We start from the raw sequence: 14,588 nt of genomic DNA, 5'->3' as shown, positions 1-14,588 counted from the left end.
CAAGCTGAAAGACACATGACACTCGGTAGAATCCAACGTAGGCCTTCCAATCCTAGCCAGTGCTAAAGTTACACAGCACACAATATAAAAGTCTCGGCACATAATTGCAAAGACACCCATTACTTGATGAGGGTTGTTGATCCAACACTGCACACAATGGACGAGAGTCACAGCACACTTAGGAGATAAATGGCTAGGGCCACTACATAGGGAAGGCTTAGGCCAGGGTGTATGGTCACGCAGCGTCCTGACTGAAGTATGGCAGGGGGGGGGGTGAACTCAGGTAGCAGGGGTAGACGAGGCAGGATGGAAAGACACTCAACTTAAGGAGGGGTGGACGTTTCCACCCCTCACATCTCCACAGCGCCCATCACAGTCTCCGAGAGCCAGACGGCAGTCCACAGCAGTTGTCTGCTCATCGCGTTGATCACTGGTGGGGGAGGACAGGAGACAGCAGCACTGTTAGCAGAGAAGACATCCGTCCAGTACACTAGTCTGGCACATGCACTACTTAAATAAAGTCAGGCACTTATCTTATTGAGGGGTACACGATTCCACCCCTCCATATTTCCCACAGCATGGCCGCAACACACCGGAGTGGCTCCCATAGGGTATTTGTGTGGCTCACTCAGCTCTTCTCCAGCGCTCCATAGGAGTAGGTGCTGTCCTTCACTTTTCTTGTTCAACGTGTCCCATTGCTGCCTCCTCTGCAGCAGTGTGCTGCTGCTCCCCATCCGAGTCCTCCCCACACCAGCCTCCTAACTTCCAGTTTAGCCAACATTATTGGCCTGCTAATCTGTGCTCCAATCACCACAGCCCACCAATTAGCAGTCACAGCTGAATGTGCTGCCTGCCTAATGGCCACTTAGGGGGTGGCCATCTTGTGCATCACAGAAGTTTGTCTCACCAGAAACCAGAGCACTCTAAGTTCCTTTTGTTTTAAAAGATTGCCCCTGTGACACATGTAGTTGATTTTCCACGAGAATGGGTTCAACAGGGACAAGCAACTGCGGGAGTTGCAAAGTCCGTCTGCAGCCGCATTGATCCTGTGGTAGTTTGACACCATGAGACATGTCAGCTCGTCATCGCAATATGACTGAAATTTGGTAAGTCGGACAAGATTTCTAACCATCATTCAACATTTTCATCCAGAATGGGTCCAGAATGGGTTGCCCTGGGATGGCCGTCTGCGGGTAAAAACGGGAAAAATTGGCCATTTGGCATTTTTTAAACAGTTTTGTGCCCATAGAAACCAATGCAATTTGATGAAATTGGGCGGAATTTAGCGCATTTTGGCAGCTTTTGAGAACCTTTTGGGCGGGTTTTGATCAGACAAATCTGGCAACACTGTTCACCCTACCTCTCGCGGTGTGCGTATGAGGTTAGCTATAGGGATCACTCAGGGGTTTAACCCACCCAAGATGTGTTACGGATCAACCCTGTCTCACACCATTTCGTGATAGGGTCATGAAAATAAATCTATTAATTTGTGATAGGCTACCATTACGATAAAAATATGAGCAACTGGTCAATTTTGGTCAAAACTCACTGGAGCTGTGGTGTGCAAAAGTTATCTCTGTTCATGCACTGGTTGCCCATCAGAATTGGCTCAGAAATCGTAAAGACTATCACAAATCAGACATCACATTGAAATACATAGATTGTGGATGCTTAGCCCAGTCAGGAAATACTGGGTTTTATCATAAAGGTATCACAAGTTACGAAACGGTGTGAGACTGGGCTGTATGGATGGGAATGTTTATTCGACCCTCTAAGAGCCATGCATCACCACCCTAGGGAGGCTTAATAAGCCTGAAAGGGGGACATGTGGAGATTTTGGTGATGAATGGCTAATAAAAAGTTAAACTACATGTATAACGCTTATAAAAACCATGCAAAACTTGTTGTTGAATAAGTGAGAAGCAAAACAGGTCAACTTTGTCCACTCGGTACTGACCACATGGATATGTGAAAGAATGAAAAGACACTGTGCAAACCGTTTAAGATTCTTCCAAAGATAAGACACTTTGGTCAGAGACGTCTACCAAGTATTAAGACTTGTGATAATAATGAGACCACAACATAGCCATCCTCAGTGTTCTTACTGTAAACGCTGTGCAATCGGTTAAAGACTCTGCAAAGAGTTAACACCTCGGTCAGAGATGTCTACTAAGTAGTAAGATTTGTGTGAAAAAAAGTCTATGCTGCAACTGGCATCAACATTGAAAGTGAACTGGGAAACTCCAACTCCCATTGTCATTGTGACACAGTACTCCACAGCACACAAGGGAACACTGCACACAATGAAATTGCATTTATGCTTCACCCATGCAACAGGGCAGCCCCCAATGGCGCCCGAAAGGGAACAGTGCAGCCAGACGGCGGGCACCTCAGTTATGGAGGAGGATGGGGGAGAGCACTGGTTAATTACTCCCCTTAGTGTAAGGTATTTTGATAGAGACAGTGCACAAATGTAAAATGAGCCGAATTGTAGCCACAAGAGTAATTATCATCTGTAGCCCTAGGACAGTTAAACAAAGTAATAATATTAAACTATATAACAACAAAGCATGCTATGATGGTACTAAAGACAAAACAAAACAACATGAAACAAAAACAAAGATATCACATAAGTAAACTCAAAGACACAAGATCATAGACTACAATGTCTACAATGCTACTCTATTTTCAGCTTTAATTCAAGAGTACTGAGTGTGAGTGTGATAAAAAGTTGTCACCAACAGCTATTAAAGTTCCTCTTTCTAAAAGTGTTACCACAATGTTATCACAATGTACTAGAGAGAGCCGGAGAAATTATTAAAAAGGAATTCAAATAAACAAGACACAGTAATTACATTTTTTAATAATACATACCAGAGCCAAATCCTTGAAAAGTTTCTACAGTATGATACCATGAAGGATGCTGATTGACTGAAGGGGAGAGGGAAATTATTCCGAAGTGGGAGAGCTTATCAAGGGCATGAGAAATGATATGGTGGTACGGCACAGGCCCTCAAGCAGAAGCTGTTTGGGGAGCGCTACTACAAAGTAGGAGCATCTCAAGGCAAGTTCTCGGATTTATCCATTCTGTGTGTTAAAATGAGTTTGCTGACACTTTGCATCAAGACATGCATTAATTGTATTGTTATATACTGCCTTTTGTGCATCTTGAGCAAATAAATCTTCATCAACAACAATTAGATTTGGACAACTGTTGTTCTGATTTGATATGACCGGACCTGATTGACGAGTCCGCTCTGAGGAGGTCAAAGGTCACCATATTACCAAGATATTCTACGACTCTCGCTGTCCTGTTATTAATGAAGGCAAAAAGCCATAAAAAAGAGAGCCTAGGGTTATGCACAGTATGATGCGTGTCATAAAGAGCAGCTTAGGCTACCATGCGGTTATGAAAATGCAGACCCAGCTACAGCCCCCCCCCCAACACACACACAGATTGGTCACAAACATTTCCACATACCGTAACTAGTGCGTTTGCCCATGCTCCCACAACCACAGTTCATAATCTATGAATATATAGAATATATAGGCCTACATAATGAATATATACGTATTTGAATGTTCCGATATATAGTTTGTGCATGTGTGTGCATTTGAAATCTTATTTTCATACACATGGGGGTCGCTGGTTAGGCCAGTTACACACCAGAGTACGGCAGCAAGAAGACAGCGTTCTTGCCGCCTAGTCTCGGTTGGTGTTCTACTCAGCCTCGCGCTCCACAGCCAAACCCTGTGCTGGTGCGTCTGGTGTGAAAAGACCCTTTCCAAGATAGGCTATAGGTACACATTTCTCCCAGCAAGCGGCATAATTGCAAAAAAAACAAATATCAACCAAACCAAATGTCAAGCCAAAATAAAATACCACAACAAATACTAAGAATGGCTTCTTCACATGACTCCCCGTCAGGGAATCGAACCCCAGTCCTCCATGAGACAGGCGGAGATCGTGTCCACTCATTGAGAGTATATTTACTCTCAATGTGTCCACTATATCAATGGAAAAGTCATTGAACTCACAATTTTCCACGGTCATTATGTTGTGACCCAATATTTTATCGTACTGTCTAAATCTTCAAATAATTATTAAAAATATATCCATGCATTTGATAAAATCCATCAGCATATCATTGTATGCAGACATACAACATACACCTAGTGGAGAGGAGTATAAAACATAATTCACTCTTTTCGACATCATACTCATTTGTCCAATACCAAATCTATACCAAACAATAAAAGGGCGAGTTGATACATTTTTACATCAGAGCTCCGCGACCCACCCAGGACCCCTCCGCAACCCACGTTTGGGTACCGACCCACCCGTTAAGAAGCACTGCACTATGAATTGTTTGTCTGCTACTTACATGTCTGTTTTCTCCTCAGATTGTTTCTCTGGGAAATCATGAAAGTATTTGTCTCTTACACTTCTTTTTGTTCCACGTTGTAAGTAGCTTCTGAAACTGACATAATGCAGGCCCATGTTATTACCGACTGCTTCCTAACAGCTGTGAAAATGCATGGGTAAAGCACATCAAGCAAACCTTTTGGTTTGCTGTAAAATGTCCACACAACACACTGTGATGTAAGAATGAATGACGGACAGACATTCAGAAATAATGATGGTATTACGCCCTGGAAATTTGTCTTATGCGGACAACACACAATCATGTGTCCAGTGAAGGTCTTGAACCCAGACAGTAAGTGGGTTAGTGGTCCAAACAGAAACTGCTGAAATTGTCCTATGATGAGCAACTACATATACCTGCAAAAGTGTGTCAGTGGGTCTGTCTTTGTCAATGGGAATCGGGGGTAGACCATTGATGGAACTGAATGAACCCATGATGAGCAGCAAGATGTACGTTACTGAGAAATGTGTAACAGAATGGCTGCCCAACTCACACAGGAAGGAGGCCACTATAATCTGTAACAGCATCATACATTGTGGTAGATAAAACGTCAACAAATAATAAAAAAAAAAATGAAAAATAGGGATATGAAATCTTCGATCTATCCTAACAGGATCCGTATGTGTTAACAGTGATATAAGTAAATGCAGACGTTGTGTGGTGTGTTAACGTCAGTGATGTGACTTGCTTTGGTAGAGGCAGGAGGGAGGAGGATTGCCCGCCTCTGGTACTGTAAACAGTCGACATCTCTCCGCCCCATGATTTAGCACGCTTGCATGTCTAGCCCAGAGCTCATACTGATCAAAGAACACACTTCTGTGTCTGGACAAAGCAGAATGAAAAGAATTAAAACAAGGTCAGTTGTTTACACCCAAATTTTCCAAACCAGCCAGTCTCTTTTTACAATGACAGCAAGACAACACAACTATTTCGGGAAACCATTTACACTTTTAAAAAAGCACTGCTATTTATCAAAGGCAATTGGTTAAATTTATCAAACATAAATGGCTAGCCCACCTAAACAATCTTGCCATTCACTGCAGCCTTTTTGAACATCAATAGCATGATGATAGCTCTGTGTCTAAAGTGTTCTAGTGATCAGTCGGCACTGATGGAATGGAAATACATTATATTATAGGGACCATATTGATATGTATGTATGACGCATTGATGATAGTGTATCTAAAAAACATCATATCCATGTGCCAGATTTGGCCGAATAGTTACATTTCATCTGTAGTCCCTTGCACAAACATACTAACACAAAAACAAACCACACTCATACAAAATACAACAAAACACATAACAGAATTACGAAGAAGACAATGACAGTCACTTTTCTACATTTTAATGATATAGGCTAGATATATATCAACACTGTCCGACAGAAACCTGATAATATGCATCTCCACGTTTGAGAAGCTAATTCATTATTTAGATAACTTTTTTTTTAATGGTCAGTTTCCAATATATAAATGATTTAAAAATGGGGAGAATTTTTTTAAATCTAACAGAGAGTGGAGATAAAATGCTTCTGATGAACACTGACGATATGTGTCAGTGGTGAGTGTGAGAGTCTTAGTTTGTGTATTTTTAACATATTGTATGCAGGCTTTTATTGACATGCAGTAGCCTATTTCATTATGAACTCTCTATTGACATAACTTTCTACCCAAATGAGGTACATCTAAATGTAAATGGTATTATGCGGTCTCTTCTTGTAAAAGTCCTTCACTTTCAAGCTTTCGGAAATAATCATGCGTCTACTGACCTACTTCAAGCAATTCAAACAAAATTGAGAGTTTGAATTGCTTGAAGAAGATCAGTAGACCAAAACGTCGCAGTATGGGCGCTGCTCTTGCGGCGACTGCACCCTGTGTGATGAGAACGAATTCCCCCTTGGGGACAATAAAGCCTACTACAGTAAACCATGCAAATGTGAACAGAGCTTTCTTTGCTTTAATGTTGGTGACCCAGCGGTTGCACTCCTACGCACCTGACCAAGGAGGTGTGCAAGACTCCACTTACTGGAAATAATCATGCTGCAGGGGGGGTGCAAGATGTAGTACTTTCTATACAAAACAAGCATACTTTTAAAAAAAGATTACCAAAACATGTAACGGATGCCAACTAGTAATGGCAGCGAATTCCACCTCCCTTCCGAAACCTCGTGCAATATTGGCTATCAGTCTAGCTCTTTAGCTCAGTATCGTGCTGTGCCTCCCATGCCACACTGCAGTGCTGACTATGGTAGGTTGCTGGTTTGGGAACTGAGTGGCAAACTAGCACAGAATGACCTGGGTTACATTTGAAGAGTTCAGATGCAAAACCCCCTAAGTGCCATTTAAGAAAATAATCTTAATTTATGTTTATTTAACACAAAGCTATCAAAATTGCATATTTTTATTTTATTTATGCAATATAACTATTTAAATGTATTATCAAGTACATTAATGTAAACCAAACCAACAACGGGGTTCTCTAAAAATATAGAAGTGCAGGTCTTCAGAAATGGAGTTAGGGGGTTTTGCATCTGAACTCTTCATTTGGGATACTGCACTTTCTTATAGAGGAGCTAAACCCTCTAAAGTGTCATGCTAAAACAGCATTCCATGTAAGAAAGGAAAATCATAGTATATATAAAAAAAACATCTTTGCTTCCAAATATTTCCAGCTTCCAAAGCACACTGTACTAGCATGGCTTGCAATCCTTTCATACATGTAGGGCCTGCTTGTAAATGTTATTACATAATAGCCTTTTGTTGCAGTTTAATTCAAAAGAGGAAAATAATTTTGTGCCTTTAGATTCTCATAAAACATTGAAATTGTTTAGGAATGCTTATGTATAAGTTGCTTACATCGATTTGATAGCTTTGGAGGATCACTTGGTTTCTTACCTTCACATAGCCTACTTTACCTTGCCATTGATATTTTTTGCATATTTTGAAACCGACTCTGACTGGCCATATAAACTATAGATATCATACATAAGGGAAAAAAATGCAGTTTATTGCAATTTAATGGCACCACTGGCAACCTCTAGCCCAGGGGTGGGGAACCTATGTCTTGAGGGCCATTTGCGGCCCTTGAAGCCGTTTTATCCGGCCCCCGACATCATTTTAATGTTATGTAGCTTCATATGAAATATGACATGTACGTATTTTGTAAAGGAATCTTAGAAATTCAATTTGCATTACAATTAAGCTATATTGAGGGGACCTATAGAAGGTGGGGTCTGTTGTAAAGGTGGCTGCCTTCAATATAGGCCTAAAGTGCAGGCCTAAATTTTGTGCTCATAGCACGACCCTTGGAGGACTTTTACGGCCCTTGGAGCAGTTTGAAGTGGCCCTTTGAATGAAAAAGGTTCCCCATCCCTGCTATAGCCAAACATGGTTAGTTTGGATGCCATGCATTGGATTGTGTGACCTGAAACTGGAAAATATTTAGCAGCTATTTATGATTTTCCCCAACATATACACATGTGCCTGACAGTTTTCCTGTTATGATAAGAGGAGAAGGTGAAGGTCTGAATCCCTACACAAAGGAGGGGAGGGTTCATTCAGTCAGTGGGTGTTGCTAAACTGTAAATATCTATGGCCCTCGTATTTTCACTGCTAAAATTAGACATGGCCTCGGGCCCAGGGAGACTGACCAAATTTATTTACGAACTCTTTTGATACCGCAAACCATTTTGATTTTTAGCCATCATCTGCTGCAAAGCTACACCCTCATAAATAGCTAATGTTGCCTTTCTTAAGCATTCTTTAATATACTTGATACCTTATGAATTTGGGTGAAATTTGCGTTTTTATGCATTAGTGTCAAGTCTGGGGTTGTGCCTTTAAACATTGTTGTGGGGTTGTGCATTTAGATCTTGCTGAAGCCATGTTTGCACCTGTCTCTTGGTCTGTCTGTCTGTCTGTCTATTCATCGGCCAGTCTGTGTATCTGCCTGACTGTCAGTCGGCCAGTCTGTGTATCTGTCTGTCTGTCTGTGTGTCTGTGTGCCGCTGGGAGTGTCCTCTGCTGTGTCCCCTTATAGTGTGGAGCTGGTGGAGAGGAGTATAGCACGGCCAGGGCCGCTGACAGCTTTTGCAGGGCCCTGGGCAAAGTCATCTGAAAGGGCCCCCCCATCCAATACATACAACGTAATGAAAACCAAATTCTGGACCCCGTTTTTCCCTGGGCCCGGGACAACTGAGCCCTTTGCCCCCCTCTTGTCAGCTTCCCTGAGTATTGCTGAAACTAGGTCAGTACAGACACACCCCTTTTCGTTACTCTCTCCCCCTCCCTCCCTGTTTTCCCCTCTTTCATCTCCCTGTCTCCCTTCCTGTCTCTCTCCCCCTCTCTCTGTATCCCTTCTTCCTGTCTCTCTCCCCCTCTCTCTGTAACCCTCTCTGTCTAACCCCCCCCTTCACATTTATGTCAGGCACGCACTCTCTATTACCACATAGCCTACTGACGCAGTGCAGTGTCTCTGCGGTGGCAGCTCAACACAACACATCATTTACATAACCAAATATCTCCAAATCCTAAATCCCACACACTGTGCTCCAGAGATAATGTCTCTTCTACTGTATCAGTCTGGCTATGTCTAACCCTGACAGGAACACCCCTCTGCATAACCAGCTGCATAACTCCCAAATCCCACACTCTGGGACCGATTAAAGAATGAGAAGATGGGGCGCGGGGGTTACACACGTCTTGAAGAACTGAAAGAGATGGGGGAGAGAAAGACACATGATAGGAGAAATACAACAGCAGAGTGAGGCACTTCATTTTCTTTTCCGCGCCTGAAAAGTGCTGTCAGATCAACATATTACATAACCGTTACATCAGCTACGTGCTGCGATTTTTGTTTTGGCCGAGACCGTTTCAGATGCGAGCCTGCAGAGCTCAATAGGACATACTAGGGGGGGCATACTTTTGAATGCTGCCCAGTGTGGACGTGAGTGGGATCTGAGAATTTGTAGTTGTCCTTTACTAAGTTCCAGAGGACATGCAGCTATAGCTGGGGGGAGCGGAGACTCCTCGGCAGGCACACGGTGCAGTGCACAGTGACAGACAGACAGACAGACAGACAGACAGACTGCAGACAGACCCTGATCCATGTAGATCAGTTGAATCATTTTCTTCCTGGCTGTTTCGAGAGCATATACTGTGTATTATATCTCGGGAGCCAAAGCACTTGGTTGGAGGGTTGGCATAAACAGTGGGGCACTGCAGAGCTCCCGCTGGGCTGAGTGCAGACTGCTGTTACATAAGAGCAGCCTCTGTGCCATGTGCGCCCATTAGGGGGCCTTGTTTCCTCTCTGCTCACAGCTCCGATGTTGAAACTGAAAGCTTGGCTCTGTAACAAGGGCAAATTGAGATGCGTAAACAATAATTATTCGGCAAGGGCATGTGCAAGACAAACATGTGTTTATAGCGGCCAAACAGAAAATGATAAAAGATCGTCATGCAGAGGGGGCGAGATATGAGTATAGGATCTAGGTTTTGTCTTTCATCTCGGTGCTTGTCCTCACCAAGCAGATCACAAGGACTGAAGAAGGAAAACCAAAAACCATCCTTAATATAAACCGGACATTGGGGGCACAATTCATGCAATAAATAATGTGTGCGCGTGTGCATGTGTGCGTGTGTGTCTGTGTGCGTGTGTGTATGTGTATGTGTATGCGCTTGCGCATGGGTGCTTATGTGTGTGTGTGTGTGTGTGTGTGTGTGTGTGTGTGTGTGTGTGTATGTGTATGTGTGTGTGTGTGTGTGTGTGTGTGTGTGTATGTGTGTGTGTGTGTGTGTGTGTGTGTGTGTGTGTGTGTGTGTGTGTGTGTGTGAGAGAGAGAGATAGAGAGATAGAGAGAGAGAGAGATCCCTGGGTTCTTTGGAGGTGATAGGGGGCTAAGGGGAGAGAGGGGTTTGAGGGGGAAGGGGGACGAGGTGAGGTGAGAACAGGTGGGGGGTAGAGAAAGTAGGCCAGCAGGGCAGATGGGAGCCAATACAAAGGCAATCATGATGGCCACAGCAGAAGACGCTGCACTCACTGTACGTATTATAGAGAGAAATATGAGTTTTCCACTCCGTTGGCACACGTCGCTGTGCCTCACCTGTTTACATCATTGCGGCCCCCTCTATTCTCTAAGAAGTACTGTGTCAGAAATGACACAAAATGTGTTTGCTCAGGGGCAACGCATTTGAATGTGTGTGCTCAGGAACAACACATTCTGTGTCAATTGGTATATGTGTGTAAGAAAGGGGTAATAATAGTGTAAGAACAAGGAATCAAAGAAATAAAAACTATTTTCGTGTAATATTCAAACCACAGTCCCTGATTTGTGATGAGCATTTGGCTAGATTCTAAATTTAAAATACATTTATGATATGAATTATTAATGTGCAACACAAAATATGTCAAACACAGCACTTGAATAATACACAGGTCACATTGCACACAGTGTTAAAACCACCTTAACACAATTCACGTGTCAAAAATGACACAATCCTTCTATATATATAGATATATTCTCTGAGATCTTTATTGGTCCCCTCTGCCCTACGCACCTCAACTACAACTGCTTACATCAGATTATTACATTGTTCCATCAAATGCCCATTGGGTGGTTTTATATATAAAGGTCTTTTTCAATCAGCAACAGTTCAATGCCATTTCCAGTAAGGCAGTGATAATATGATGGTAATGTCATTTCAGAATCAGACAGTCTGAGTAAGTAATTACGTTCAAATGGTGTACCGTACAAGGCAAAAGAAAGAATAGTCGGGCCACCACACATCGAGGGTTATGTTTCTCTTCATCACCATATCACTGTCCCCATCACCGCCTTGATTTAGGTCAGCCTCACATGGCAGAGCACGCTGACTCACTGCAGATAAACAACATACGGACCGTCACCATGGAAACCCCATCTTTCTCTCTCGCTTTTTGCTCTGCCGTGGCAGAGCCTATCCTTTGCATGTGTTGTATAGAAGTTGGCGGTTTGGGTGGTGCTGCTGCTGATGCGTATGTCATCCATTTGCATCACTGGCACACACAAATCAGCGTAAGCATGTGGTTTGTTTACAAGCTGTCATGTTATACTTTGTTTTTCTGATGGAGCTTTTAAATGGGTCAGAATACATGGTTGACACCCGATGGTGTTGAGGTGGTCAGATATATGCTTTGGGGGCCAGAGATGTATTTGCTTTTTTCTAAAAACAGATATTGTTCTCTGCTCATGTATGGGCAAGGCGTAATACCTTGTGTTTGCTCATATAGGGTGGTACTTGTGCAAATATGGAGAATGACCCTGTATGTTAACCCTGTATGAACAATGAATGTATGGGTATGGGCATGCCAGCGTCAAACCAGAAGGGGAAAAGCAACAACTTTCCAGAACCATAAACTATGTGAGATATTGAAATTGAAAATTGAAAAAAGAAAGAAAGAAAGAAAGAAAGAAAGAAAGAAAGAAAGAAAGAAAGAAGTGTAATTTTAAGCAACCACTGACATTTGAATGGAACTTTCCTTTTTCAGGATAAGGCCTTTTCATTTAGCACATTTGTCTGGTTTTCTTCTGCTAAAAGAAATAATATGGAGACGCACCAATGACTGTGGTGTATTGAAACATTTTGCACATTTGGACTTTTTCATGAGAACAGTTTTTCAGGCTGTTTTGTGATATCATAAATATGAGAAAACAAGCAAACAAACAAACAAGACAAGCTAGTTACATATCACAATGAATGCGTTTATATGCAGTTCAGTAGGCCTATCCCGAATATGAGGCATATGCCAGTTATTATCATATTCTGGATAAAGTGTTTATAGCACAGAGCATTATATTCCAGTCTACATTCTTGTCCGTTATAGAATTCTCCTCAAATGCGTGTAGCTAGGATACCAGCAACAGCGTTCTATGGGAAGCCCCTGTATTCAGGATTTGTGTTTACATGCATCAGTATCCCAACTTCTGTCGAAATAGGCCTACTCCACCTATCTTATCCCGATTTCTCAGTATCCCGAATAAGGGCTTATTCGGTATACCCAAGTCGGGAAAAGGTGTTTATATGCTCAGACGTAAATTCGTGATAGGCCTACTTAATATTCCGATCATATTCGGGATAGGCCTACTGAACTGCATGTAAACGCACTCAATAGGCTATCTCACAGTGACACAGCATATGGTATAGTTAAAGACACAACTTGTCATATTTTAGCCATTTTTAAATGTACAAATCACTTAAAATACCAGTTGGACCCGCTCTCTACAATGCCATGCATATAGGCCTAACTTTAGAACATGTTGGTAGGATTATTTATTTGCCTTATGTGTAGGCTAATTGATTTTGGCATTACACTTCGAAATGAAAGTACTGTATATATAACGTAGGCCTACATGGGTGTTTAAGGAAGTTTTCAATCACACCTGGTCCCTTTCAGCCATTTAAACGAACTCAGGCCTGTGACTACGCACTTTCTGTGCATATGTGAACGCACCAAAGTGTACTCAGACCCCTCGGAAGTGAACAGTATACGGAGACCTTTATTTACGTGCATTACGGTTCACTTATGAGTCCTGACAAGTTACACTTGTGACCAGGTGTAATCACTTGAGGAGAGCTCTACAGGAGTGGCTGTGTTCAAAAAAAGGGCTGACACCATAAAAGCCCAACCAGAAAGAGCAGCCGGTGCTTTTTGTAATGCATTCACAATGTGAACAAAAACAGATCCTTTTGCTGTTGGTTCACTTTTTGGTCCTGGACTATCTGCCAGTGCTCCTGGAATGGTTGGAAATGAATGATGATTGAAAACGACAATCTCTAAATGTGAATTAGAATGTACTATTTTCTGAAGTCAATGCTGTGGTATTCATAGTGAAGTTTACCAAAACAAGATTGAGTAAAATATGGACAGTAAAAGCTCCTAAATTAATGAAATCCAATTAATGTGAGTCAAAACTACTACATATACCCGCTTTTATCATGTATAATAAAGTATGATTAATTTATTAAATATTAATTAACAGCAGTCTCACTTTTTACAGATGTTTTCTGTGATTATGCTGCAGCATGTCTGAAAAGAGAGACAAAGGGACTTAAAACTCTCTCTCTCTCTCTCTCTCTCTCTCTCTCTCTCTCTCTCTCTCTCTCGCTCTCTCTCTCTCTCTCTCTCTCTCTCTCTCTCTCTCTCTCTCTCTCTCTCTCTCACACACACACACACACACAGTAAAACAACAAAAGAAGGGGGAAGAGACCATAAGAAAAAAACAGAAGATAGAGAGAGACAGAGAGAAAGAGGAAGGCTGGGTGAGGAGACAATGAAGCTGTGCACACTGACCCATAGCACTGGCCAGAGGTTGAGTCAGATGATTGCTCAGTGGAGAGCATTGGGATTGAAGTGCTTTGAAAGCAGAGAAAGGGGAGGGATTAATATATTGAGAGTGAAGAGGGAGAGGGATTACCCTCTGGCTGGGAACAGGAACATAATGTTATTCATGTGGAATACTGCATTTCAGACCATCATGGGGCCTTTATGCAGGACATGGCACCAAAAAGTATTTCTCCAAATTCAATATATTGAGAACTTTCTTGCTAGCTTAGAGATTCCCTCCTTAAGGCATCAGAGAAAATTGAATCAGAAAATCACAGACTCACAGAAACAAAATTAAGAGATCCAATGAAAAGACTGAAAAACAATAAATCCCTGGGAGTCGATGGACTATCAGGAGAATTCTATTGATGCTTTGTTGCTTATCTTATTACAATACTGACAAAGATGTATAGATATTATCTATCTCACACAACCCTCCTGAAACCTGGTTCATTAGTTCGCTATCTGAAATTTGGATTAAGTATGTATGCATACATGTTTGTTCTCGCTGGATAACGGACTTCTCGTGATCGTCCTGCTCTTGGATTTCCATGCGGTATACCGATCATCAAATTGCTTCACGGGGTCCGCACGGACCACTACACTCGAGAAGCTGAGTGATTACGTGGCGTATTGGGCAAGATCTCTGGCCGTGGTGCTGAAGTACTGCCACGGCTGAGAAATGTCTATGCAGTAAACAAACATTCTTGAGGCTTATGGGGCGCCACTGAGAGCTCGGGCAGTACCTGCGCCCTCAGATATGTGCAAGGTCTGAGCGCTCCGAACACTCCCCGGCCG

This window comes from Engraulis encrasicolus, chromosome 16 (genome assembly GCF_034702125.1).
Source record: "Engraulis encrasicolus isolate BLACKSEA-1 chromosome 16, IST_EnEncr_1.0, whole genome shotgun sequence".
Taxonomy (NCBI): Eukaryota; Metazoa; Chordata; class Actinopteri; order Clupeiformes; family Engraulidae; genus Engraulis; species Engraulis encrasicolus.
This window is presented reverse-complemented; position numbering follows the sequence as displayed.